Source organism: Gorilla gorilla, chromosome 22, assembly GCF_029281585.2.
Source record: "Gorilla gorilla gorilla isolate KB3781 chromosome 22, NHGRI_mGorGor1-v2.1_pri, whole genome shotgun sequence".
Taxonomy (NCBI): Eukaryota; Metazoa; Chordata; class Mammalia; order Primates; family Hominidae; genus Gorilla; species Gorilla gorilla.
Window position 1 is genome coordinate 47,616,649 of NC_073246.2, and position 26,926 is coordinate 47,643,574.

The 26,926-nt window shown below is 42.7% G+C and overlaps 1 protein-coding gene across 43 annotated transcripts in view; it reads left to right on the plus strand.

Annotated features, from left to right (window-relative positions):
* Positions 1–26,926, plus strand: part of PCBP3 (poly(rC) binding protein 3) — a 306,784-nt gene that overhangs the window by 110,099 nt on the left and 169,759 nt on the right. For 29 of the 43 annotated variants that reach the window (XM_055373771.2, XM_031005180.3, XM_055373765.2 and 26 more), the window contains one exon: positions 6,654–6,689. The exons of the other annotated variants lie outside the window; for them this stretch is intronic. The gene's annotated coding sequence lies outside the window, so the exon portion shown is untranslated. The remainder of the gene's footprint in view (positions 1–6,653; positions 6,690–26,926) is intronic. 43 annotated transcript variants of the gene reach the window in all.

Below are 26,926 nucleotides of genomic sequence, written 5' to 3' on the forward strand. Positions count from 1 at the left end.
GAGCTGTTGTCATCATTCCCTTGTGTTAAGCTGGCAGAGTCTGAGCACAAGTCACGGGAAGAGAAGTGTCCGGTAGGAACCCAGCTGGGCTGGTGGAGCAGGACTAGCCTGAGAATCCAGAGACTGTGTTCTGCTTCCGGCTTCTCTGCCAGATCACCACGTGACCTCGGCTAGGTTCCTTCCCTCTCTGTGCTGCTTTTCCATCTGTGAGACTGGGTCTCCTGACCTGTTCCTGCCCTGACCCTTGGGGGAAGGTTGCTTCAGCTTTTACAAAGAGGGCAAGAACCACCAGTGTCTTTCTAGGAACAAACATATGACCTATGAGAAGATGGTTTCCATAATCATTACTATGTTCCCTGCAAAAGTTCCTCACTTAATTCCTGTAATTCTCCAAGGTCTTTGATTAACCCTTTTTATCAGTAAAGAAACAGAGACTAAAGATGAGCCAGCATTGGAGCAGAATCCAGCCCACAGTTCCCCGTTTTCAGAACCTTCTCTCCTTCACTTTATTGCTATTAGATTGTAAGAAGTTCAGATCTCAGGTACTCATGGTCAAATTACCATCCAGAGTCACGGATGTTTTACACATTCACCAGCATTTCATGAGAGTGCCTGTGTGAGCGCCCTTCAGTCACACTGCGTCTTTTCTTTGTTCCAGCTTGAGAAGGGAGGAAAACACTGAAGACGAGGGCTGAAAGATGGCATTGGACTTGGCACAGGGATGGTCAGGAGGTCCTGAGTCACTTTGAGAAGGTGCAGAGGAAGCCAGATTGAGCCAGCTTGAAGAGTCAGGGAGAGGGAGGGGTGGAGATGGCTGTGGAAAATGTTTGACTCTGAAAACTTGGGGTCTAGAAGGGAGGTGTTTGGGTTGCATCTTTAGTATGAGCTACTTGGTTATATTTAAAGCCTGAAAATGAGTTAGTAGAGAAACTTTGAAAATTAAGAGACAGAGAGCACGTGGATGCTTCTAGACATTGGTCCCTGAGGAGTCAAGAGAGTGATTCAGAGGATGGAGAGGTGCTGTTTCCTGGGAATGGGAGTGTCCTCTCATCACCACAGCACCATTGTCAGCTTACAAAACCCATCTAGATGCTGCACCCCAGTATTTCCAGTCCCCCTGTAATGTCTTTTATATTATTTTCCCTCCAGTACAGGATGTGGTCTGGGATCAGGTGTTGCACCTGCTTGTTGTGTGTCTATCATCTCTGTCAATCAGGAACATTTTCCACAGCCTTTCTGTCACTTTCATGACATTGATGTTTTGGAGAACAGTCTCTTTTAATAAGTAGATGTTTCCTCCTTTGGGGCGTGTCCAGGGACTCCTGTGATAGGATTCACTTGGGCACTCTTGGCTGGCGCCTGCCTGCGTGGGATTGTGCTTCCTCAGGGCCTCACCTCGCCAGGTGCGGAGCAACCCTCTGCCCCCACGTTGGGATGTGAGGTTGCTGACTCAGTGCAGAGCTGTTTGGCTTCTCCTGACTTTGGTTACCACTCACGACTAATAAACCATCTGCAGGAAGCCCCTGGAAGACCATGAGGAAATCCTGCATCTTGTGACGTTTCCCCAGGACTTAGCCGTGGTTGGTTTCTGCCTTGACCCATCTTTACTGTGAAGGCTGTAAGTGGTGCTTGTGCAGCTCCCATGCAGACTTGGCCACCTGCTGGGAGCAGACCCCCGCCCCCCTTTCTTCCTGGACTCCTGTGTCTTCATTCACCGCTGTCCTAGTGTCTCATTCATCACTGTCCTCGAGGATTTTGTGCTCAAATTCTCCTAGATTTGATCAGTGGGAGCCCACCAGGCCAATTCCCAGCTCCTTCCCTCTTTCGTTCCCACCTCCTTCCCTCTTTCGTTCCCCACCTTCCTTTCTCTTCCTGCTACCCTCTGCCTCATTTAAAGAAACAGTTTCCTAACTTTTCCATATAATGTTTCACACCCATCTTGTACCTAACCTACCCAGCCCTGGAGTCCACCAGATGTTTGAAGGGCTCTAGTTTTTGTAGTGGGAAAATGTTACCAAGGAGCAATATCTGGGTACAAGGTAGGCTTATTGCTGTCGAATGTCTTTGCTTCTAACCCTGTTAGGGGTCAGAGCTGGGAAATATGTGCATGTACACATACACACCTCTGTGTAAGCATACATGCATGTAAGTATTGTGTGTATATATATATATGCACGTATACATGCGTATATGTGCGTGTATAAAACAGACAAGTCCCACAATGTCCTTTCTCTTCCTGTTATCCCCACCCCTTGTACATGACAGTGATGTTCTAAGGTGGTCTCTCACCAGCTCCTGGAGCCACTTCTGCACATCTCTTCCCAGCTCTGTGTTTAGTGACATCATGTGGTAGGTTGGAAATCGCCCACGGTGGGAGGGTTTGCACATGGAAGGAAACTGGCAAACACTACAGGCCGGGTCCTCCCTCCCACCCCAGGAGCTGTTTGTTAAACGTTTGCTGGCATACCTCTAGGCAAACACATTTTTACAATTATCCCTCCATATGTATGTTTTCTGTTTCTCTTCTTTTTTCTTTCTCACCTAAAATATACTAATGTATCTTGCTACATATGTTCTCTTTTTACTATTTTTATTGTAAACATATATAACATTACATTTGCTATTTAAGCTGTTTTTAAGCGTATAATTCAGTGGCATTTATTACATTCACAGTGCCATGCCTCCATCTACATCTTCCTTTTTGTACTTTGTGTTTTCTATTAAACAGCATCCCTGGAGTCGCTCTGTACCAGGGTGGAGTGATCGTCCTCATTCTTCCTTTTGCTTCCTCTGCTGCCCAGTGCTGCGTCCTCGTCTGGGTTTCATGATGGTGGGATGATGACGTAGTTTACGATATTTTGCAGTTACACCCAGTGCACTGGTGAATAGCCTTGTGCATTTGTATTTGCGTGTGACTCTATCTCCCGGAAAGGCCTTAGCGGGGTGATTGCTGGGTTCACTGGCAGTGCTCAGTGCTCCTCCTTCAGTTAGACAGTTGCAAATCACCTTCAAGGGGTGGCCACCGCCCTCCATGACCACCACAGCCACACCATGGGGTCTGTTCTTCAGCTCATGACTTTTTGCTAAAGTGATGCCTGAACAGCGTAGCTCAGCGTGGTTTTAATTTGCATTTCTCTTCTTGTGAGTGAAGTAGAGCACCTTTTCATATGTTTAAGGACATTTTTATGTCTCTTTTCATGTATTTTGTACATTTTTCTATAGGGTTTTTGGTCTTTTTTGTCCCCTCAATTTAAACATTTATTTATTTATTGGTATCGTAGAGATATTATTTCTTTTCCTGTGGAATATGCTGCAAATATTTTCTTCCATTTAGTATTTCTGTCATATTTTCTCATGTCATTTTGCTATGCCAAAGATTTTTTATTTTTATAGTCAAATTTATCTTTTATCTAGATTTTTAATTCACAATTAGCCTTTTTCTACACCCAGATTAAAGAGGAAATTACTCATGTTTTATTCTAGTACTTGTGTAGTTTAATTTTTTATTAGTTTATTTTAATGAATTTTTCAATTGTTGATTTTTTTCTATGGGATGTTTATTTTTCTATTTCATTATGTTTTTATTTCTTCCTTTTTTTCCAGTTTATGTTTCTGTTCTTTTTCAAATTTATATTGGATGTTTGCTCATTGATATTCAGCTTTTTAAAAATATAGATAAGTGTTTAAAGTTGTACATTTCCCTCAAAGTACAGCTTGTTGCAGTGCATAGATTTAGATATATAGTACTTTTATTATCCTTAACTTATAAATGTTGTCTTGTTTCTACTGTGACTCCTTTTTTGGCTTATGAGTTATTTAGAAGTATTTCTCAATTCCAAATACACAGAGCTTTAAAAATCATGTAAAAATATACATTTATATTTATATATAAATAATTTTAAGTATTTTAGTTTCTAAGTTCACTGCATTGTGGACCAGGTGATCTCTGTGTTTGCAGTCAAAGGACGGCTCACACATGGTCAAGTATTATAAATGTCCTGTGTATCTGACAGTGGAATCTATTCTACAATTTTGAGTATACGCTTTCTGTATATGGCCATTAAGTGAAGCTTAATAATCTTGTCTTTTCTGTCCTCATAGATATTTTTATCTGTGGCATCCTCCTGTAATCTCAGCATTTTGGGAGGCTGAAGATGAGAGGGTTGCTTGAGGCCAGGAGTTCGAGACAAACCTAGGCAACATAGCAACCCTGTCTCTCCAAAAATTAAAAAAAAAAAAAATTAGCTGAGCATGGTGGTGTGCACCTGTAGTCCTAGCTACTCAAGAGGATCCTTGAGCCCAGGAGGTTGAGGCTGTAGTGAGTTATGATTGTACCACTGCATGACAGCCTGGGTGACAGAGCAGGACCCCATCTCCAAAAAAAAAAAAAAAAGATGTTTCTCCAACTGATACATCAGTCACTATGACAGTTGTGTTCAAATATGCTGGTATGATTGGATTAATAGATTTGCCTATTTTCTTATATTTCTATTCATTTCTGCTCTTAGGTCTACGTAAGTTTAGAATTATTATAGTATCTTGCTAATAAATTGAACCTTTTAATCTTTATGTTATGTAGTCTATCCTGATAATGCTTGTTGCTTTAAAGCAAATTTTGTCTGATGTATTTGTCTAGTATATATTTTTCTTTCCCCTTTTTTCAGTATCTCTGTATCCGAGTGTTTTAGTGAGTCTTTTAAAATGGGATGTAACGGATTTTTGTTTTATCCTCCCTGACAATCTTTGCCTTTTAAAGACTAGAACATTTACTTTACTTTCATTTATTTTAATTACTTATAATTTGGACTCGATTCTACCATCTTATTTTGGACTTTCTATTTAGCTCAACTTTCTTATTTTTTCTTCCTTCCCTTCTTTTGATTGACAGATGACTGTTTTACTCATTAGTTTTCTCCTTCACTATGTAATTTCGGTTTCTCTCACTTTTGTGTTTGTCTTATATGTATGCTTAATTTATCAAGGTCTAGAATTAATTAGTACTCTGTCCACATTCCGGAGAATGAAGGAGTCTCACAGTGCTCACCTCTGATTATTCTCTCCTGACTTGAATGGCATTTTCATTCTCAACTGTTGTATTTTTAATATTGTGCAGCTTTCTCCATCATTTTATACACTGGTGCCTGTTTAGATTTACTCATATCTCACCACATTCATTACTATTTGTTTCCACTTTTACCACAGATAATGCCTCTTCTAAAATGCATCGTGGTGAGAATGTGGGTAAAAAACTATTTTTAACTGAAACTTTCTACCTTCTTTTTTTCAAAACCTGTATTTTATTTTTAATTTTTAATAGGTAAAATGTATTTTACTTATTAGGTCATTCTGAAATTGTTTTACCCAAGACTGCTTTCCAAAATTAAATTTTAATGGAAAAATATTGGCATGTGGCATAGAAAATGCTCGGACTACAAGTTTAGGAGTAGTGATGAGTCTTTGTTCAACCTGTATATAATATTATAATGAAAATGGTTATGATAAGAATAGTTCAAGTACCCAGTAAAAAATTAATGCTGAAAAAACAAGAAAACTTTTAAATTATGTCCTGGAAATCTAAGGTATTGACGTATTTGTTGTATCTTTGCCAGTACAGTTTTTTTGATTTTGGTGATTAATCTCAGTGGCTCATTTCTTTTGCTTTGGTTGTTTAAATTAGACCTGCTAACCTACCCAAATCTGCTGGTGTGTCTATTTGTGACCACCAGAAATTATCTCAGGTTTTCAGCAGCATTTAAAAAATATTCCCTGTTGATATAGCTAGAAAACAGCTAGAAAATATTCGTGAGTTTTAAATTTAGCATGACAGCTTGTATCTTCTCACAGCCCCATAAAGACTTAAATGCTAATTGCCTGTGTATCCCACATTAGAGTTTAGTAGAGAGGTTGAAAGTCTAGTAACAGAGAAACTAATCCTAGCTCCTGTTCCTCTGGGTTGAAATTCTGGGTAGAAGATTATTTTCTTAGAGCATGGAAGAGATTTTATTCTACTGTCTTTGGCTTCCATTGCTATTGAGAAGCCATCTTTCAATTTAAATAATACTCAGTTCAAGGAATTTCTTTTAAAATTTTGGTTACTTTTAAGATCTTCCCTATGTCTTTGGTGTTTTACAATTTTACTATGATGTATTTAGGTGTAGATTTCTTGTATTTATCTTGCTTGGGATTGTTCTTGGTATCTTTTTTAACGTGAAGTATATTGAGATATAATTTATATAGTATAAAATTCACCCTTTTAAGGATACAGTTTTATGAGTTTCAACAAATATATGCAGATATTAGCTATCAACACAATCATATTATAAATAGAATATTTTCACCAGCTCAAAGTTCCCGCATGACCCTTCTGAAGCCCCTGACAATCGCTGATCTGTTTAACTGCAGCTCTGCCTTTCTCAGAATGTGGAATCATGCAGCATGTGACATTTTGACTCTGCTTTATCCCTTGCCCATGATACTTCTGAGATGCATTCATATTGTTGCTGAGTAATTTTTGATAAATATGCCACAATTTGTACATCCATTCACCTATTGATAGAAATTTGGAGATTTACAGTTTTAGAGATTATGAATAAATCTGCTATAAACTTTCTTGTACCGGTCTTTATGTGGATGTATGTTTTCATTTTTCATAGGTAAATACCTAGGAGTGGGCTTTTCTAGATCACATGGTAAGTGTGTGTTTAATTTTGTAAGAAACTCCCAATGAACGCATTGTCCCAAGTTGCTGCACCAGTCAGTGTACATTCCCACAGGCAGTGCATGAGAGTTCCTGTTGCTTGTGAAATAAATGGTCAGCATTCAGTGTTGTCAGCTTTTAAAATTTTCTCCTTTCTAGTGGGCATGTAATGGTATCACATTATAGTTTTAATTTGCATTTTCCTGGTGACGTGTGATACGGAACCTTCCTTCCATGCTTGTTTGCCATCTGTATGTCATCTGTAGCAAAGTGTCTGTTCATACATTTTGCCCATTAAAATTAAAACATTTTATATTGTTTGTTTTCTTATTGTTGATTTGTGAGGGTTTGTTATATGCTATGAATACTAGTCATTTATCAGATATGTATTTTTCAAATGTTTTCTCCTAAAGTATGCCTTGAATTTTTATTTTCTTAATGTCTTTAAAGAAACGGAAGTGTTTAATCTCGGTAAAGTAAAATTTGTCATTTTTTGTCTTTTATGGTTTGTATTTCCTGTGTCCTAAGAATTCTGCACATTCCCAAGGTCACAAAGATTATCTCCTGTTTTCTCCTAGAAATTATATAGTTTTAGGTCTTTAAATTAGGTCTCTGATCTGTTCCCCATCCCCCATCCATTTTGAGCCAGTTTAAAAATATATAGTGCAAGATTAGAGTTGAGGTTCACTTTCCCCCAGGGATGTACATTTCTTTGAGCATTGTTTGTTCAGAGATCTGTTATTTTCTTCACTGGTCATCTTTGCTCTTTCACCAGACAGCCATCTGTGCTGGCATCTGTCTGGACTCTGTATTCCAGTCCACTGCACTCCATTCCTGTCTTCTCACTGGCACCAAAGTGTTCTGTTTACTGTAGCTTTATAATAAGTCTTGAAATCAGGTACAGTGAGTCCTCTAATGTAGGTCTTTTTCAAAATTGTTTTTCTTATAAAGTCCTTTGCTTTGATTCTAAAATACAAATTTTAGAATCAGCTGTCAATTTCTACAAAAAAAGACCACTGAGATTTTGATTGAGATAGTGTTGGATCTGCAGAACAATTTGGGGAGAATATGCATGTTTTTAAAACTTTTATTTCCATTTTATCTTGTTTGTATTAAGATATAATTCACACACCATAGACGTCAGTGGTTTTTAGTATATTCGCTAGCGTGTACAGCCATTATCACTATCACCACCCGTAAAACAACCCCAGGAGCAGTCACTCCCCACTCCTTCTTCCTCCTTTCTGTTCCTATGGATTTGCCTACTCTGAAGTTTTGTATTAATGGAATCATACAACATGTGGCTTTTGGTGTCTGATTTCTTTCACTCAGCATATTTTCAAAGTTTATGCATGTTATGGTATGTATTAGTACTTTATTCCTTTTTATGGCTGAATAATATTCCATTGTATGGATGGACCACATTTTGTTTATCCATTATAGTTGGCGGGTATTTAGTTCGTTTACACTTTTTGGGTATTTAGTTTGTTTACACTTTTTGGCTATTATGAATAATGCTTCTACGAACATTCCTGTACAAGTGTTTTATATGGACATATATTTTAACTTAGCTTGGGTTTATATGTAGAAGTAGAAGTGTAGTGTCATGTCTTAACTCTGTGTTTACCTTTTTGAGAAGATGCCAAGTGGTTTTTCACAGATGCTGTACCATTCGACATTCCCACCCACATGTGTGAGCGTTCCGGTTTCCACACATCCTTGTCAACACCCATTTTCTATTTCTTTATGGTACAGCTATCCAAGGAGGCCTGAAGTAGTATCGCGCTGTGGTATTGATTAGCATTTCCCAAGTCACTAGTGATGTGGAACATCTTTTCTTGTGCTTATTGGCCATTTGTATATCTTCTTCGGAAAAATGTCTATTCAAGTTTTTTGCCTACTTTTAAATTGTTTGTTCTTTATTGTTGAGTTGTAGGTTTTTAAAAAATATATATTCTGGATACTAGACACTTACAGAGATAACATTGCTATCAGTTTTCTTTCATTTAGTAGGTTGTCTTTTCATTTTCTTGGTAGTACCTTTTGACAAACAAAAGTTTTTAATTTCAGTGAAGTTCACTTTACCTATTTTTTCTTTGGTTGTGTGCAGTTAAGTCATAGCTAAGAAACTACTGGCTAATCCGAGGTTATGGAGATGTACACTGGTGTTTTCCTCTAAGAAGTTTGTAGTCTTAGCTCTTACATTTAGGTCTTTGGCCCATTTTCAATTAATTTTTGTCTGTGGTGTGAAGTAGGGGTCCAGAGTCATTCTTTTGCATGGGGATATTCAGTTGTCACAGCACTCCATATTTAAAAAGATGATTATTTTCCTATAGAATGGTCTTAGTATTCTAGTCAGAAATCATTTCACCATAGATGGGAGGGTTTATTTCTGGATTCTCAATTCTAACCCATTGGTCTATATATATTCTTTTTTTTTTTTTTTTTTTTTTTTTGAGACAGAGTCTCACTCTGTAGCCCAAGCTGAGGTACAGTGGCGCGATCTTGGCTCACTGCAACCTCCACCTCCGGGGCTCAACTGATTCTTGTGCCTCTCAGCCTCCCGAGTAGCTGGGATTACAGGCGTGCACCACCATGCCCAGCTGATTTTTTGTATTTTAGTAGAGACAGGGTTTCACCATGTTGCCCAGGGTGGTCTCGAACTTGTGAGCTCAGGCAATCTGCCCGCCTTGGCCTCCCAAAGTGGCGTGAGCCACCGTGCCTGGCTAGTCTTATGTATATTCTTAAGTCAGTACTATGTTTTGGATCCTGGAGATTTATAGGTTTTGAAATTGACAAGGGTGAGTCTTCTAACTTAGTTCTTCTTTTCCGAAATTTTGACTTTTTTTTTTTGTCATTGTTGCATTCCATGTGAATTTTAGGATCAGCTTGCCATTTCAGTAAATAATGGCAGATCTGACAGTGATTGCCTTGAATCTGTAGATACATTTGGGGAGTATTGCCATGACAACAATATGAAGTCTTTCAGTCAGGAACATGAGATGGCTTTGTGTTTATTTAGCCCCTCTGTGATTTCTTTCAACATGTTTGATAGTTTTCACAGTGCAAGTCTTGCATTTTTGTTAAACTTATTCTAAGTATTTTTTGCTTTTCCATGCTATTATAAATGTAATTGTTTTCTTAATTTTATTTTGGGTTTTTCTTGGCTAGTGTATATAATAAATATAACTCATTTTTATATATTGATCTCGTATCTTGCAATCTTACTAAACTTGTTTTGTAGCTCTAATTATTTTTTTACAGTTTCTAACCCACAGGCTCTTTATTTCTTTTACTTCTCTTAGGGTACTTACTGGGATCCCCAGTGGGATGTTGATTAGAGATGGTGAGAATGGACATCTTTGTCTTGTTTCTGCTCTTGGGGGAAAGCATCTGGTTTCTCACCTTAAGTATGATGATAGCTTTTTATCAGGTTAAGGAATTTGCTGAAAATTTTTATCATGAATGCTAGTTGAATTTTGTCACATATTTTATCTATATCAATTAAAATAATGTATGGTTTTTCATTTTTAATCTATATAATGGCAAATTACTTTGATTTTTGATTGTTGAGCGAAGGTTTCCAAGTTAAATCCTACTAAGTTACGATGTGTTACAGTAAAGGGATTTTGTTAAGAATTTGTGCATCTATATTCATGGGGGATTTGGGTTTGTAGTGTTCTTTCCTTGAAGTGGCTTTGTATAGGTTTGCTGTTAAGATAAATTTGACCTCATAAAATGATTTGGGAAGGATTTCCTCCTTTTCTGTTTTCAGGAGTTTGTGTGAAGTCATGTTTTATCTTTCTTAAATTATTAGAATTTGCCATTAAAGCAATTTGGGCCTGGAGTTTCTTGCTGTTGTTGTTGGAGAGTTTTTAAACTGTGAATTCAGTTTCTTTAATTGTTATAAGATTTTTTTCTGTGTGGATCTGAGTTTTTGTTTGATATCATCCGGAACAGCTTCCGCTAACATTCCATGTTTTTTATCTTGTCAAATATCACCTCTGCTGCATTATTTTTCTCTTCTTTGGAAACCTCAGTTACATTATGTCAGACTTTCCTACTCTGTACTTCTCATCATTTCTTTTTATATTCACCTTCCTTCTCTGGCTTTTACTGTAATCCACAGTAGACAGACGGAACACAGCCCAGAGGGACAAAGAGATATAAACTATTCAAGAGAAGATTTCAGACATGGAGAGACATGGACAAGTTATAACATATAATTCACTGGTTTTCCAGAAAGAGAAGGGGGGACAATGGAGTAAAAGTAACATTTGGAATAATGGTTAACAGTTTTCTAGGGTGCGTGAAAGCCACCAATCTACAGTTTCAAAAACTCTAACAAATACCAGCCTGGTGAAATGAAGTCTATATTTAGACATATCATGGTGAAACTCTGGAACACCAAAGACAAGTACAAGATCTTAACAGAGAGAAAAGACATTGCCTTCAAAGAAGCAACATTAAGGCTGACATGGCTTCTTACTGGCACCAGTGGAAAGGAGAAGATAGCTAGATAATATCTAACGTGCTGAGAGAAAAGAACTGACATTCTATTAGGTTGGTGCAAAAGTAATTGCAGTTTTTGCCATTAACCTGCAATTACTTTTGCACTAACTGATATACTTAATATATCTTTCAGGAATTATAGAAAAATAAATACATTTTTATACAAACACAAGTGGAGATAATTTGATACCTATAGGACTTTATTAAAAGTATTTCTGTTTTTCTAGAGACAGGGTCTCACCATGTTGCCCAGGCTGGAGTGCAGTGGCTACTCATAGGCATGATCACAGTGCACCACAGCCTCGAACTCCTGGGCTCAGTCCACTCTCCTGCCTCAGCCTCCTGAGCACCTGGACTACAGGCATGCACCACTATGCCTGGCTACTAAAAGCATTTCTAAAGGACCTATTTCAGGAGGAGAGAAGGTTGTCTTCTATGGAAAGTCCGAGCTCTAAGAAGGCATTATAAACAAAGTTGTATGCATGTGAGTGAATTGAACAGGCTTGAGGCAGATGTCTCCTGGGCTAAACCACAAATGGTAGAACTAAAATAATTGACTCCAAGGTCATGTCAGCAGGAAGGGAATGGAATTAAAGAGTTTTAAGGTCCTGGCATTGCGTGGGTAGAGTGTGGGGACATTAGGCTTTGATAAGTTATGTAATTAAGTTTAGAGTAAAAAGAAAAAAATGTATAATGGGGAGAAAAATCCAAAAGAAGGCAAAAGAGGATACTTGAACACAGAAAGATGAGAAAAGTAGAAAACACAATATAAAATAGTAAATAAATCCAGATATATTGGAAATGTCTAAAATATTGATGGGCTAGATGATTTAAAAGTTCCATTGAGGCCGGGCACGGTGGCTCATGCCTGTAATCCCAGCACTTTGGGAGGCTGAGGTGCGGCGGATCACTTTCAGTCAGGAGTTCGAGACCAGCCTGGCCAACATGGTGAAACCCCGTCTCTACTAAAAACATAAAAATTAGCCTGGCATGGTGGCGGGTGCCTGTAATCCCAGTTACTCGGGACGCTGAGGCAGGAGAATCGCTTGAACCTGGGAGGCGGAGGTTTCCGTGAGCCAAGATTGCGCCATTGCATTCCAGAGAGCGAGACTCCATCTCAAAAAAAAAAAAGTTCCGTGGGAAGAGCTGCTCCTCAGAACTCCACTGTCTTTTAGCACAGTGTTGCCACGTGGAGCCTTTCAGGGCTCTCTCCTCAGCCTTGGATTTTCTGAACTTAAGCAGGACATTGTTCCTTGGGTCCTTTCACTCTGAAGACTTATTTCTTCAGCCCGGGGAATTCTATTCTGTCGCCTTTTTGAATGCTGTTTTCTTTCTTTCTGCTCCATGGTCATTCCTTCTGGACCTCTTTGGATCTTTGTTACCGTCTCTTTTTCCCGTCACCTGCATTCTGGAGAGTGCCTTGGCTTCATCTTCTCACTGTCTCTTTGCTCGCAAGCTGTGTCCATTTTACTCCTAGGTTCACATATTAGGTTTTTATTTTGACAACATTTTTCCTTCTCAGGGTGTTCACTTGCCTCTCTTGCCTGGACAGAGCATGTGACGGTCACCTTGGACGTGTAAACTAGCGCTTGCCACTTGCTTTGTATGTTCTCAGATGACCGTCCCTCCTTCCAGTCTGGCGTCTCTCTTTCATCACGTTGGCTTTCCTCAAATACTGTTTCTTTGTTACTCAGTGAGGTTTGTGTTTCCAGAATGCCTCTTGGCCTTTCTGTGGGTGTGGTTGGTCTCTGGTGAGGATAGTAGGTGAGCCGCGGGATGCATGTCCTGTGGACGTGAGTGTCCTGGGCCTTGAGGGTGCAGTGACTGCCTGAGGCGCTGGCCCTCCCTTCCCCTCTCTGCCAGCCTTGACCTGGAGCAGACACCACCACTGCCACCGCAACCAGGGAGGATGTCGGAAGGCCCAGCTGCCCAGCGCAGCTCCCGTTATCCTGATGGCATCTTGTAACTGGTCTCTCTGCAACTCCTCCGTGGAATGCACTGTCATTCCTGACACAGGCTCGTGCATTGTGTATTCTGTTTTCTTTGCAGTTGTTTCTCCATCAATTTCATCTGCCTCCTTTCTTTATTTTCTATTGCTGTGTAACCAATGCAAAACTGAGTGGGTTAAAACAACAAATATGTATTATCTAAGAAATTTTATGAGTCCAGAATTCAGGGGTACCTTTCATGGGTGGGTCTGGCTTGGGGTCTCTTTTGAGGCTGCACATCAGCTGGACAGCCCACTTCCAGGGTGCTCTCACAGGGCAAGGGCAGGAGGCCTCAGCCCAGCACCTTGCGGCCTCCCCACAGGGCTGCGTGCGTATCTGTGGGATTGCCATTCACTTTTCCTGAGCAGGCGATTGGAGAGAGAGAGAGAGAGAGCAAGGAGGGGTCACGCGGCCTGCATGTCCCAGTCTCGGGTGTTACACCCCTGTCCCTTCTGCCACACTGTGTTCTTTCCATGTGCGTTACCAAGTCAGTCCTGTCTTAAGGGAGGGTAATTGTGCTTCACCTTTTTCTTTTCTTTTCTTCTCTTTTTTTTTTTTTTTTTTTTTTTTGAGACAGAGTCTCACTCTGTCACCCAGGCTGGAGTGCAGTGGCATGATCTTGGCTCAACCTTGCAACTTCTGCCTCCTGGGTTTGGGCGATTCTCCTGAGTAGCTGGGATTACAGGCGCCCACCAGCACACCCGGCTAACTTTTTTGTATTTTATTATTTTTAGTAGAGGCAGGGTTTCTCAGTGTTGGCCAGGCTGGTCTCGAACTCCTGACCTCAAGTGATCTACCTGCCCCAGCCTCCCAAACTGCGGGGATTACAGGCGTGAGCCATCACGCCTGGCCTGTGCTCTGCCTTTTTAAGAGAGATGTATCCAACAATCTGTGGGCATTTTCTCAAACCACCTCACTCTCATTGAGGACTTCTCGGATTTTCCACGTTCGCCTTGTAGGTAAGGCCAGCAGCAACCCTTCCAGGGGGTCATGTGAGCCGTGGCTTTTCTGTCTCATCACTTTTGTGGTTACTTTCATTGCCTTTTCTTTTAGGATAGGTTTTCTCTAGGTAATTTAACTTAAAGGGACAGTACGTATCCACATCTTCCTTGCTGCTTGCTTAGGATTGAGGTTGACACATACCTCTTAGAAGGCCGGACGTTTGGTCACCGGAGCAGCAGTGCTCGGCGACTCTCCGGAGGTGCCCCCTCTGGCTTTCCGCTCGGTCAGCTGAGCCGCACAAGCAGCAGTGGCGCTGCCCCTACATGGGGCATGCTTTGCAGGGCTGAGGTTTTGCAGTTCCCACCATTGAGGGCTGTAACATTTCTCTATTTCTGGCTTAGAATGTGTGTAGGATGATAATTATTTATTCAGCATTCATTCCTCTCACTCTGTGCTCCGACCGCACACCAGGCTCTGCGTGCGGTGCTGGCACAGTCTCAGGACTCCGCTTCTCAGCTGTAGGGCTGAGGGTGCAGTGGAGAAGGCGCGGATGGATTTGTTCCCTTGGCCTTTCACTGTTGCTCCTCTCACTCTCTTCTCCTAAACTCGGCGTAGAGGAGCATCCTCAGGAGAAAGAGGAAGAGGCAAAGTTCACTGCAAAGTTTTTTTTGGGTTGAACGCCTGTAGGATAAGAATAGCAGAGGGCACCCCCAGATGAGATGCGGCCGTGGTCGAGCATCAGGATCGTCTGCCTGCGCCCACCAGTGTGGTCCGGGAGCAGGGAGGTGGTAGAGCTAGGGCCGCGCCCTCCCCGCGGGTCACCCGTGCTGCTCCCTGGAGGTTGGTTTCATCAGTGCCCTGGCGAGTGTCGCTGGTTGCACGTGGGCAGTGCTCACACAGAGCGAATTCTCAGGCAGGCCCCTTCCTCTCTCTCCCCGGAGGCTGCTTCATGGCACTCCCTCCGTTTGCCCTTGGCCGTGGGAACCTCTAGGTTGATCACTGGGTCATTTGATCTGCTTTTAGTTAGCCTTGATTTTTGTCTGCATTAACCAATTATATGAGCTTCTAATAATACAGTGTTTTGAATGTCATACATGGCTTTTCCTGTTGAAACATCTGCAGAAAAAAAATAGCTTTATTATTTGTGAGTGAAGCTGTCTAGCTCCTCCCTTTTGTTCTTAGTGAGATAATTGCTTTTGTAATACAAAGTTTCTCATTCTTTTTTTTTTCTTTCTTTCTTTTTTTTTTTTTTTTTTTTGAGATGAAGTTTTGCTCTTGTTGCCTGGGCTGGAGTGCAATGGCGCAATCTCGGCTCACCGCAACCTCCGCCTCCCGGGTTCAAGCGATTCTCCTGCCTCAGCCTCCCGAGTAGCTGGGATTACAGGCATGCGCCACCACGCCCGGCTAATTATGTATTTTTAGTAGAAATGGGGTTTCTCCATGTTGGCCAGGCTGGTCTCGAACTCCCGACCTCAGGCAGTCTACCCGCCTTGGCCTCCCAAAGTGCTGGGATTACAGGCGTGAGCCACCGTGGCCGGCCAGTAATACAAAGTTTCTTGAATTCAACAATTGTGCTATAGCAAAACAAGCTGGCTGGGTATTAGTTAACCCGCCAAGTGAGGGGTGCTGCATGTTCTGACCCTATTTCTGACCACTTCCGTTAACCCTGCTGCCCACCATGGAGCCTCTCTCAGAAACTTCAGCTGCAGGCTGAAGGCAGGGGGCTTGCAGAGAAGCTTTTGCTGCAGTTTTCTGGACGGTGGGCAGGCAGCTGTGCTTAGGAGTACACCTGGGGTACATGGAGTCAGCCAGCTCAAGAGTCTTTTCAAGCTTTTAATTTAAAACAAATCACAGAATGTAAAAAATAGCTTTATAATGTTAGTTTTCCATTTACCACATTCTAGCAAGGGAAAGAGTGGTGCCATCGTCTGTGTGCTTGCTAAGTGATAATTATAAGCGTGGAGACAGATGTGCGCTTCCTGGGAATGGGCGGGGGCTATGCCGGAGAAGCTTTGCTCTTGGAAGGGAGGAGGTCTGGGAGTTTGGCTGCAGAGCCTTGGAGCTGGACAGGAAGGATCAGTGGTCGAGGCCCCGGGTGGGCCGTGGGGCCTGGGCCAGCCTGTGGCGAGACGTGGACTTGCTGCTGTCCATGTGTGAGTACAGCCCATAGAATGGACACCTGCTGGTGTGTGTGCAGAGGGCATGGGTGTGCCTGAAACAGCATGGTGCAGGGTCAGTGGGCAGCTGCTGAGTTGGGATGGTGCCCTTTAGGGGAAGGTGGGGGTAGACAGAGAGGCATGAGCAGATATCCCTGTGGACTTGGGTGACTGGGCACCAGGGTGACCCTCCAGGGGTGCCAGGATATCTGTGCTGAGAGGAGAGGGTGGCCAGGCTGGGGCCTGGGAAACGCTTCCCACAGCACCATCTGCATCATCAGATTGGGGCGGGCATTGGCCAGATGAAAACAGGTGAGGTAATGAGATTTTTTGTTTCATAAAAATTATGGTCCTGAAGTGAAGTTGGTAGAAACAACAAGTTAAATAGGAGGACAGCTCAAATAGAGAAAACCCCTCAGTCACACCTACTCAGCAGCTACAGTGAGGAGCTGCGAATGTGCTCTCCCGGCGGGCTGGGCCTGCCAGACCCCAGGGTGCACGCTGCCCCTCCCCGTGGGGCTCCTGGGACTGGTGAGGGCACCGAGGACAGTGCCATGCTGGTCCTGGGAGGGTTTGCCAGCGCGGCTCTTCCATTGTCTGCCTTCCTGAGGGGTCGGGGGCTTGTCTCCTGGCTCCTGCCTCCTGGATGGTCCCTAGGAGGCCTCTCAGGTCCAGACATCGGCTTCAGTTTAGGGCTATGGGGACTTCCACAGGGACGACTGTTCTCTGGAGTAACTGTGGATGATGCTGATAAGAAAATACAGAAACAAGTCATTCCTCCTGAATAAGCACTGGCGATGCGCTTCCTTCATGTTCCTGAGAACGGGGAAGGCTCAAATTTTGTTCAGTCTCATAATTGTGCTGAAAAATAATGTATTCAAGTGGACGCCTTCAGAAGTCTCCCGGAGCCTGGAAGGATGAGTGCAGTAATGTTAATGGTCAGTGATGTTGGATGTGGGCTACTGTGCCTTTTAAATGTGGAAATGTTGGCACAGTTAAAGCAGCGTTTTCTCCCATGGTCTTGTCTCCTGTGAGACTGACGTGGGTCCGTACAACATCGTCATCCAGGGCTTCACAGTCCCAGGCTGAGGATGTAGGGAGCAGCGGCATTGACCAGCCATCCTTAGTGAGGCGCCTGCCCTGCAGACTGGCCGCTGGAGTGGCTGGCCACGCTTTGATGTGTTGCTGTGCCTCACATGACTTTCTCCTCCTCAGATACCACCAGCGATGGACCGGATTGTGCCCCCAAGTTCACCTGTTGAAGCCCAAACCCCTAGTGTGACTGCTTTTGGAGTTGGGGCCCTTGGGAGGTGATTAAGGTTACTGAGGTCATAAGGGTGGGCCCGAATTTGACAGGACTGTGGCCTTGTAAGAGGAGGAAGGGATGCCAGAGCTGTCTCTCTCTCTGCACCCATGTGAGGACACAGCAGGGAGGCAGCCATCTGCAAAACCGAGGAAGAGCACTGGCACCAGATTCCAACCCAGCCAGCACCCTGATCTCCATTTCCAGCTTCCGTGGAAGCCCCCAGTCTGTGGTGTTCTGTTATGGCAGCTGAGCAGATGAAAGCACTTTTTAGCTCACGGTTACACTTTTGGGAAAGCAGCCTGCAGTTGGCCTGTGTGAGCACAGGCCCCAGCAGATGCCCACAGATGTCCCCGTCACTCATTGGTCATTGAAAAGACTGGAGGGAAGAGGCCGATTTCCTCTCAACAGGAAAGGTGTGTAGCTGCCAGGACTCTGCCTATCCTGAGAGTCTCCTTTCTCCCTTAGGGCTTCATAGCCAGTTAACTTGTGCATTATTTAGAGCTTTTTCTTTCTTTCTTTAAAAAAAGAAAAAACCAAATGAGAAAGCCAACACAATCAACAACAACAACAAGAGTGGTATCATTACAGTGTGTCAGACACTGACTAGAAACATGTCCACTTTCACACACACACACTCACTAACACAGTACTCAGTTCTGACCCTGACAGCAGCTCTGTGAGGGGTCACTCCCCTCCCCCCTTTTAATTGAGGCATAATTCACATAACATAAACTGTGCCGTTTTCAAGCGTATAACTCAGTGGCGTTGAGCACAGTCTTCATGCTATGCAGCCACCACGTCTGCTTACTTCCAGAACATTCTCACCCCCCCAAAGTAAAGCCCTGTGCCCGTGAAGCAGTCCCTCCCAATCCCCCCTTTCCCCAGCCCCTGGCAGCCACTAGTCTAATTTCTGTCTACAGATTTGCCCATGCTGGGTATTTAATGTAAATGGAACCACACAGTGTCTGGCTTCTTTCACTTGCATCCTGTTTTTGAGGTTTATCTGCATCGTCGTAGCATGTGTCAGAATTTCATTCCTTTTTATGGCTGAATCATGTTCCGTTGTATGAATATACCACATCCACTTATTGATCAGTGACATTGGTTTTTTCCTGCTTTTCGGCTATTGTGAATAGTACCACCATGAACATTATTTTACAAGTTCTTGTTTGACACCTCTTTTCAGTTCCTTAGGAGTGGACCTGGGGGACACGTAGAGACTCTGTGTTAACTGATTGAGGAGCCACCAGACTGTGTTCCACAGCAGCTGCACTGCACTGTTTTGCCTTCTTGAGGTGGCACTTTTTTATCCCCATTTTAAGAAATGGGGCATGGGGAGGTAAAAGGACTTGCTCAGGATAGGACAGCCCTTCGTGGTGAGGCAGCTCTGTGCTGGCCAGTCGGGAGGCCATGGCAGGGTCCCTGCTCCTGCTCCGGTGCTCATGTCAGGCCCCAGGCCCCTGCAAGTGGTGCCCTAGAGGGCACTGACAGGCTCTCAGAGAGGAGGGGGCCTGTGCTGGTCCTGAGCAGGCAGAGGGAGGGCTGTTAGAGGGGCAGGCAGTGTGAGCAAGGGCACAGATCCTGCTGGTGTTTAGTGAACTCTAGCAGGTTTGTTTTTTGCTTGATTGTTTGAGAAGGATGCCTGTAGTTTTAGGAACCAGTGTCGCTACCCACATTGGCCAAAGGCCATGGTGCCAGTGTCCTTGCTGCCACGATGCACCAGCTTCTGTCTTGCAGGTGGCTGGCTGCTTCCCTCCCAGCTGCACTGGGACACACACCGTGGGGCAGTTGCCTTCTCACCCTTTGGCGGGGAGAGCCTGGGCTGTGGGGTGCCTCTGTGTGTGGCCGCTGTGGTGCCTGCTGAGGCCTAGCCCTGCATGGGCCTTTGCTGATGATGCTCCCTGCGTGGGTGGCAGTGAGCCACCCTCACGTTTCTCAGCGAAAGCACTTGGACAAGATGAAGGTTTCCAGCACTGCGAGACTCTCACGTCTGTTATATTGTGTTATACTTGGCTGTGGTTTTGCTTACAGTAAATTCCTGAAGGCGTTTCTGTTGCTCAGTGGAAATCACTGGCAGAATTCTTGTTACTGAGCATCAGACTGTGGGGCACCGTCATGGTGTCTTAGGGGTGTCAAAGCAGATGCATTTGAGGGGAGATGTATTCACATTTTCCAGTATATCATTACCACATTCTTGTGTGATAGCTTCCTGGTAATTCAACTTGATTTAGTGTAGTACAGCAGCACAACTTTTCCTTTCTGAGTTGTGGAGATTTAAATTTGTTGAGCAAAGGAAACATTGAAGAGGACTCAGAACACTCCAGTTGAGTGCACACATTGCATGAAGCTGATGGCTCTGCCTCCTGCTACTTTTACCCCATTGCACTGGTGTGCTTTGCCCTCCCCATGGTGGCAGCAGGCTTTCCCAGGGCACCATCTGCAGTTGGAGGCCTGGCTGAGGACGTGCTGTGCCTGCCCTGTGAGCAGGGAGCCAGGCACCCCTGGCCTGCGGTGCTATCGTCCCCTCGTCTCCACGACAGGCACCTCTGCCTGTTCCGTCTGACTCGGGGATGCCAGAGCTCCAAGGCGCAATCAGGGCATGATGACCGATGGCAGGAGGTGAGCACGTGTCAGGAGTTCCAGGAGGACTGTGTCTCTGCTTCTCTGTTCAGGGCTGTTTGGGGACTGTTACCAGAAGTACGGTTCAGGCTTTGTGTGGCACTGGCTACAGACTGCATTGCCTGTGCTGACTTAGCTCAGCCTCTGCCCCTCTTTCATTTGTCTCTCCACTGAATCCTTGTCTTCTTGCATTCACTGGGCATTGGCTAAGGCCCAGCTCAGTTCCAGGGCCCCACAAGACACTGTGGGTGGCATGAGATGGATGGGTTTTCCCACAGTGCTCTCTCATGGTTATTCTGTGATTTGAATTGAGTGGACACAGGTTTCTACAGTTGAGGGAGTGTTGGACGACCCATTCCTCAGGGTAAAACTCACCCTCCCAAACCTGTCCCTGAGTGCAGGTGACAGTGCGTGCTCACCATTAGAAGACGCGGGTGCTCACGCAGGGCTGTCTGCTGCCTGTGCTGGGACTGTGGGCGCATTGCCTGTGCGTGCAGCTGGAGCACCTGCATCTCTGAAATGAAAGGGATCTTAAAATGGGTGACCCCTACCGTGCTTTGTTCAGTTTAATTCTTAGAACCACCTATCCAGGCCGGTCTTGTATTCCCCCTACAGAGGAGAGAACTGGTGTCTGGACCTTTTAGGTGCCTTCTCTGAAACTCGGTTGGCGTGCAGGCCAGCCTGCCTCTGCCCCACCCATGGTTGCAGGTTCTCTCTGGGGTCCTAAAGTCCTGCATTTCTGCCTTGCCAGGTCTTCACTCTGGCTGGCCGTCTCTTGTAGGCAGGCCTCTGCAGTGTAACTAGTGTGTGATATTCAGGGAGGGAAAAATGGGCCGCTCGTTTCACAAGTGATAGAAATGTGACGTGACATATTTCAGAGAAAGCTTAACAGTACGGCAGCTCTGTGACTCAGCCCAGCAGAAACTGCATCTCTTGTTAGGAAAAATACACTTTATTATTGAGTCTGTGGGAAGACAAAATGGAAGAAGAACTTTTCTGGACATTGTTTAGCCTGCAGGAGGTTTTGTTTTAGCCCTGAGGCGCACAGTGGACCGTGGAGATGGTAGTGCTCACCACCCCAGGACATGGTGAACGCCGGGGGGTTGGCAGGTGGCGGCCTGGTGTTGGACATGGTGCATAATCAAGGGCGACCCCGCCTCCCTCCGTGTGTCCGTCTGGACGGCGCCCCTGAACTCTGCCGAAGGGGCGCCTCCTCTCCCCTGGAGTCAAATAAGCAAACAGAAGATTAAGAATATGGAAAGTAAATGAAATTTTGATCATTTCTTCTCATGATTACAGTTCCTCTAGACTTTATCTAAAGCTATTTTGAAGCCAAATATAATTTTTTATTCATATTTCCTTTTCTTTTTAGACTATCGTTTTACAATTTTTAATCTCTTGTTTCATTGAGTTTTTCTTTTCCTTCTTGTCTCTGAAAGCACATAGCAGGCCATTGACTAAAATCACCTGTTTCTTTTTGTGCATATTTCTGAACATGCGTTCTTCTACCTTCTGCTGTGTTGTTGTGTTTTTCTTCATGTGGCAGAGATTTTTTTATGGCTTCTGTGTTTCTTTCTTTCTGTTTGCTGCTCCCTGAAGGAGAAGTCAGTGCTGGTCTTGCCTTCTTCCCAGCGTGCATGTATGGACATTTTCTGCTGTGAGCCCTCATTTTTCACCGGGATCTCCTTTAAGGTTATTCGGACCCTGAGCTGGGTGAAAGTTCACTTGGGCTGTGCCTCACACCAGTTCTGGGTCCCCCCCCAGCCTTGTGGGGTGCTGAAAGGGGGCTTGGTGGCCTCTGGTCCCATGTGGCACCCTGTGTGGCTGGGGCCAGCCTCTGCAGCCATGTATCCCCGGCATCTCGCTCACCCATTGCCTCCATGGCACACTGCTTTTCAGGAAGGGCAGGAGAGGGGCCTCTAGAACCAGCTGCCCATGCCGTCACATGGGAGCTTGCGGAGGGCCCTGCATCTGTCCTTTCCAGTGGTTTGTTTTCCTGATTTCTTCAATCAATTCAGTGGAAATTTGGGAAAGATGGAGTGTAAACATGTGTGCCTGAGTCACCTGTCTCCCTTGGCCAGTCCTCATGTCCTGGCCGGAAGGCCTGCTCTTCCCCCTGGCTCAGCCAGGGGTCTGCATTGCTGTCCATTGATAGAATTGTTGGTGCTTTATGATCCAGCTGCTCTTGTTGCCTTGAATCAGGATTTGAATATTGTAACATTAAGTTTTTTTGCATGTTTATGTCCAGTAGATTATGTATTTTGAGACTAGACAGTGGGCTAATTAATATTCCACACGGGGTCCCATGGGACACATGTTCATGATGAGTTCACTAAAGTTCTGTTTGAAGCACATGGTGGGTGTTCAATAAAGACTTAGAGATTTCGGTTGACCAAACATTTAGCATTAATTAGCAGTTTAGTGTGGTGGGTGACTGAAAGCTAAATGTAAGCTTTGAGCATTTTCAGAGCATCATTTTGTCTAAAATTAATCAGTATATTTCACTGTCTTAACAAACTAAAAACGAAAAACAGTGTCATTTTAGAATATGCAGTGAGATCATTTGACAAAATGCAACACTCCTTTCAGATACAAACGTTCAGGAAACTGATAATAGAAGGAATCTTCCTCAGATGCATGGTATTTATGAAAAATCTAGAGCTAACCTCGTATTTGATGGCGCAAGACTGAATACTTTCCCCTAAGATGAGGAGTAAGGCAAGGAAACCTGCTCTCATCTCTTCTATTCAGTATTTTACTGGAGGTTCTAGCAAGTTCAGTAGTCAAGAAAGAGGCATTGGAATTGAAAAAGAAGAAGTAAAACTGTCTTTCCTCTCAGTCAGCATGTTTGACCCTGTAGTACCTACTACAGAATCAAAACAAAGCTCCTGAACTAATGAGTAAGTTTATCAAGGCTGCAGGATGTAAGATCAGCATACAAAAATCAATTTTATATCTGTATACCAGCAACAAATAATTAAATATTAAAGTAAATTATTAGTTTTTTGTTAACCTATTTAATTATACAAATTTATGGGACACGTGAAATTTTGTTACATGTATATAATATGTAGTGATCAGGTCAGGATATTTAAGGTGTCCATCACCTGAATACAATATAGTTTTGTTAAATACATTCACCCTACTCTGATATTATTGGGTTTATTCCATCTATCTTACTGAAGGTTTGTAATCCACTTCCTTTCCTCTTCATCCTCTCCTCTAACCCCCATTCACCCTTCCTAGTCTCTAGTATTTATCTTTCCATTGTGTACCTCCATGTGATCAAATTTTTTAGCTTCCACATATAGGTGAGAACATAAGATATTTGTCTTTTTGTGCCTGGCTTATTTCACTTAAGGTAATGACTTTGAGTTCCATCCATGTTGCTGCAACTGACATGGTTTTATTCTTTTTTAAGGCTGCATAGTATTCCTTTGTGTGTATATACTACATCTTCTCTATCCATTCACCCTTTGATCAATACTTAGGTTGATTCCATATCTTATTATTGTGAATAGTACTGCAATAAACATGGGAGTGCAGGTACTAGTTTGATATACTGATTTTATTTCCTTTGGGTGGATACCCAGTAGTGGGATTGCTTGATTTAATGGTAATTTTATTTTTAGTTTTTTTGAAAAATCTCTGTACTGTTTTCCATAGTGGCTGTACTCGTTTACATTCCCACCAATGATATATAAGTATTTTCTTTTTCCTGCATCCTCACCAACACCTGTTATTTTTGGATTATGGCGATTCTATTTTTAATAACAGCCATTCTGAATGGTTCAAGATGACATCTCATTGTGGTTTTGATTTGCATTTCTCTGGTGATTAATTATGTTGAACATTTTTTTCGCATACTTCTTGGCTGTTTGTGTGTCTTCTTTTAAGAAATGTCTATTAAGGTCCTTTGTTCACTTTTTAGTGGGACTATTTGTTTTTTTCCCTTTTGATTGAGTTCCCTTTATATTCTGGATGTTAGTCCTCTGTCAGAAGAATAATTTGCAAATATTTTCTCCCTATTCAACAGGTTGTCTTTTCACTCTGCTGATTGTTTTCTTTGCTGTGCAGAAGCTTTTTAATTTAATATAGTTCCATTTGTCTATTTTTGTTTTTGTTGCCTATGCTTTTGTGGTCTTAGTCATAAATTCTTTGCCCAGACCAATGTCCGGGAGAGTTTTCCCTAGGTTTTCTTCTAGTATTTTTATAGTTCCAGGTCTTACATTTAAGTATTTTTATAGTTTCAGGTCTTACAGTTAAGTAGTTTTATAGTTTCAGGTCTTACATTTTAAGTATTTAATCCATTTTGAATTGATTTTTGTGTATGGTGAGAGATAAGGTCGAATTTTATTCTTCTGCATGTGGCTATCCAATTTTTTCCACCAGCATTTATTGAAGAGGGTGTCCTTTTCCCCCAGTGTAAGTTCTTGTCAGCTTTGTTGAAGATTATGTTGAACATTTTTTCACATACTTCTTGGCTGTTTGTGTGTCTTCTTTTAAGAAATGTCTATTCATGTCCTTTGTTCACTTTTTAATGGGACTATTAAACCAGAAGCTTTGTGGTTTTATTTCTGGGTTCTCTATTCTGCTCCAGTGATCTCTGTGTCTATTTTTATATAAGTGCCATACTGTTCTGGTTACTGTACCCTTGTTATATATTTTGAAGTCAGATAATGTAATGCCTCCAGCTTTGTTCTTTTTGCTCAGGATTGCTTTAGCTATTTGTGCCCTTTTTTGGTTCCATATGGATTTTAGAATTTTTTCTAATTCTGTGAATGAGGTTGGTATTTTGATAGGGCTTGCATTGAATCTGTAGATTGCTTTTGGCAATATGGTCATTTTAATGATATTAATTCTTTGTATCCACGAACATGGGATGCTTTTCCATTTGTGTCATCTTCAATTTCTTTCATCAGCACTTTGTAGTTTTCCTTATAGAAATCTTTCCTTTCCTTGGTTAAATTTATTCCTAGGTATTTTGTGTAGCTATTGTAAATGTGATTGTCTTCTTGATTTCTTTCTTGACTAGATCACTATTGGTGTGTGGAAATGCTGCTGATTTTGTATGTTGATTTTGTATCCTGCAACTTACTGAATTCATTTATCGCATCTAAAAGTTTTATGGGGCCGGGCGTGGTGGCGCACACCTATAATCCTAGCACTTTGGGAAGCTGAAGTGAGCAGATCACAAGGTCAAGAGATTGAGATCATCCTGGCCAACATGGTGAAACTCCATATCTACTAAAAAAAAAATGCCAAAATTAGCTGGGCGTGGTGGTGCGTGCCTGTAATCCCAGCTACTCAGGAGGCTGAGGCAGGAGAGTCCCTTGAACCTGTGAACCGAGATTGTGCCACTGCACTCCAGCCTGGCGACAGAGCAAGACTCCATCTCAAAAAAAAAAAAAAAAAGAAAAAAAAAGTCTTTTTGGTGGAGACTTTAGTTTTTTCTGGATAAAATTATATCATCAGCAAAGAAGGACAATTTGACTTCCTCTTTTTCAACTTGGTTTCCTTTTATTTATTTCTCTTTCCTGGCTGCTCTGGCTAGGACTTCCAGTATTATGTTGAATAGGAGTGGTGAAAGTACGTATCTTTATCTTCTTCTAATTCTTAGAGAGAACACTCTTAGCTTTTCTCTAGTATTATGTTGGTTGTGGCTTTGTCATATATGGCTTCATTATTTTGAGGTATGTTACCACTATGCTTAGTTTGTTGAGAGTTTTTATCATGAGGAGATGTTGAATTTTATCAAATGCATTTTTGCATTTATTGAGATGGCCATACGGTTTTTATCACTCACTCTGTTATGTGATATATCATATTTATTGATTTCTGTATGTTAAACCATACTTGTATTCCTGGTATAAATCTCACTTGATTATGGTGTATTATTTTTCTGATGTGCTGTTGGATTTGGTTTGCTAACATTTTGTTTAGCATTATTGTGTCTGTGTTCATCAGGGATATTGGCCTGTAGTTTTATTTTGTTGTATTCTTGTCTGGTTTTGGTATCAGGGTAATGCTGCCCTCGTAGAATGAATTAGGAAGATTTCCCTTCTCTTTGATATTTTGGAGTAGTTTCTGGAGGATTAGTATTAGTTTTTCTTTGTACTTTTGGTAGAATTCTGCTGTGAATTCACCTGGACCTGGACTTTTCTGTATTGGGAGACTTTTACTACTGATTCAGTCTCACTATTCCTTATTAGTCTGTTCAGGATTTTTATTTCCTCCTGACTCAGTCTTGGCAGGTTGTATACTTCCAGGAGTTTATCCATTTCTTCCAGGTTTTCTAGTTTGTGAGTATATAGCTTTTTTTTTTTATAATAGTCTTTGATGATCTTTTGTATTTCTGTGGTATCAGTTTAATTAATGCCTCCTTATTCATTTCTGATTTTGTTTTCTTTGGTTCTTCTCTCTTCTTTTTTATTTAAAAACATTTTTAGAAACAGGGTCTCACTGTGTTGCCCAGGCTGGAGTGCAGTGGCATGATCACAGCTCACTGCAGCCTCAAACCCCTAGGTCAAGCAGTCCACCAGCCTCAGCTTCCCAAGTAGCTAGGACTACAGATGGGTACCACCACTCCTGGCTAACTTTTTAAATTTTTCTTTAGAGATAAGATCTTGCTATGTTGCCCAGACTGGTCTTGAACTCCTGGCCTCAAGCAGTCTTCCCACACTGCAGCTCTCAAAGTGCTGGGATT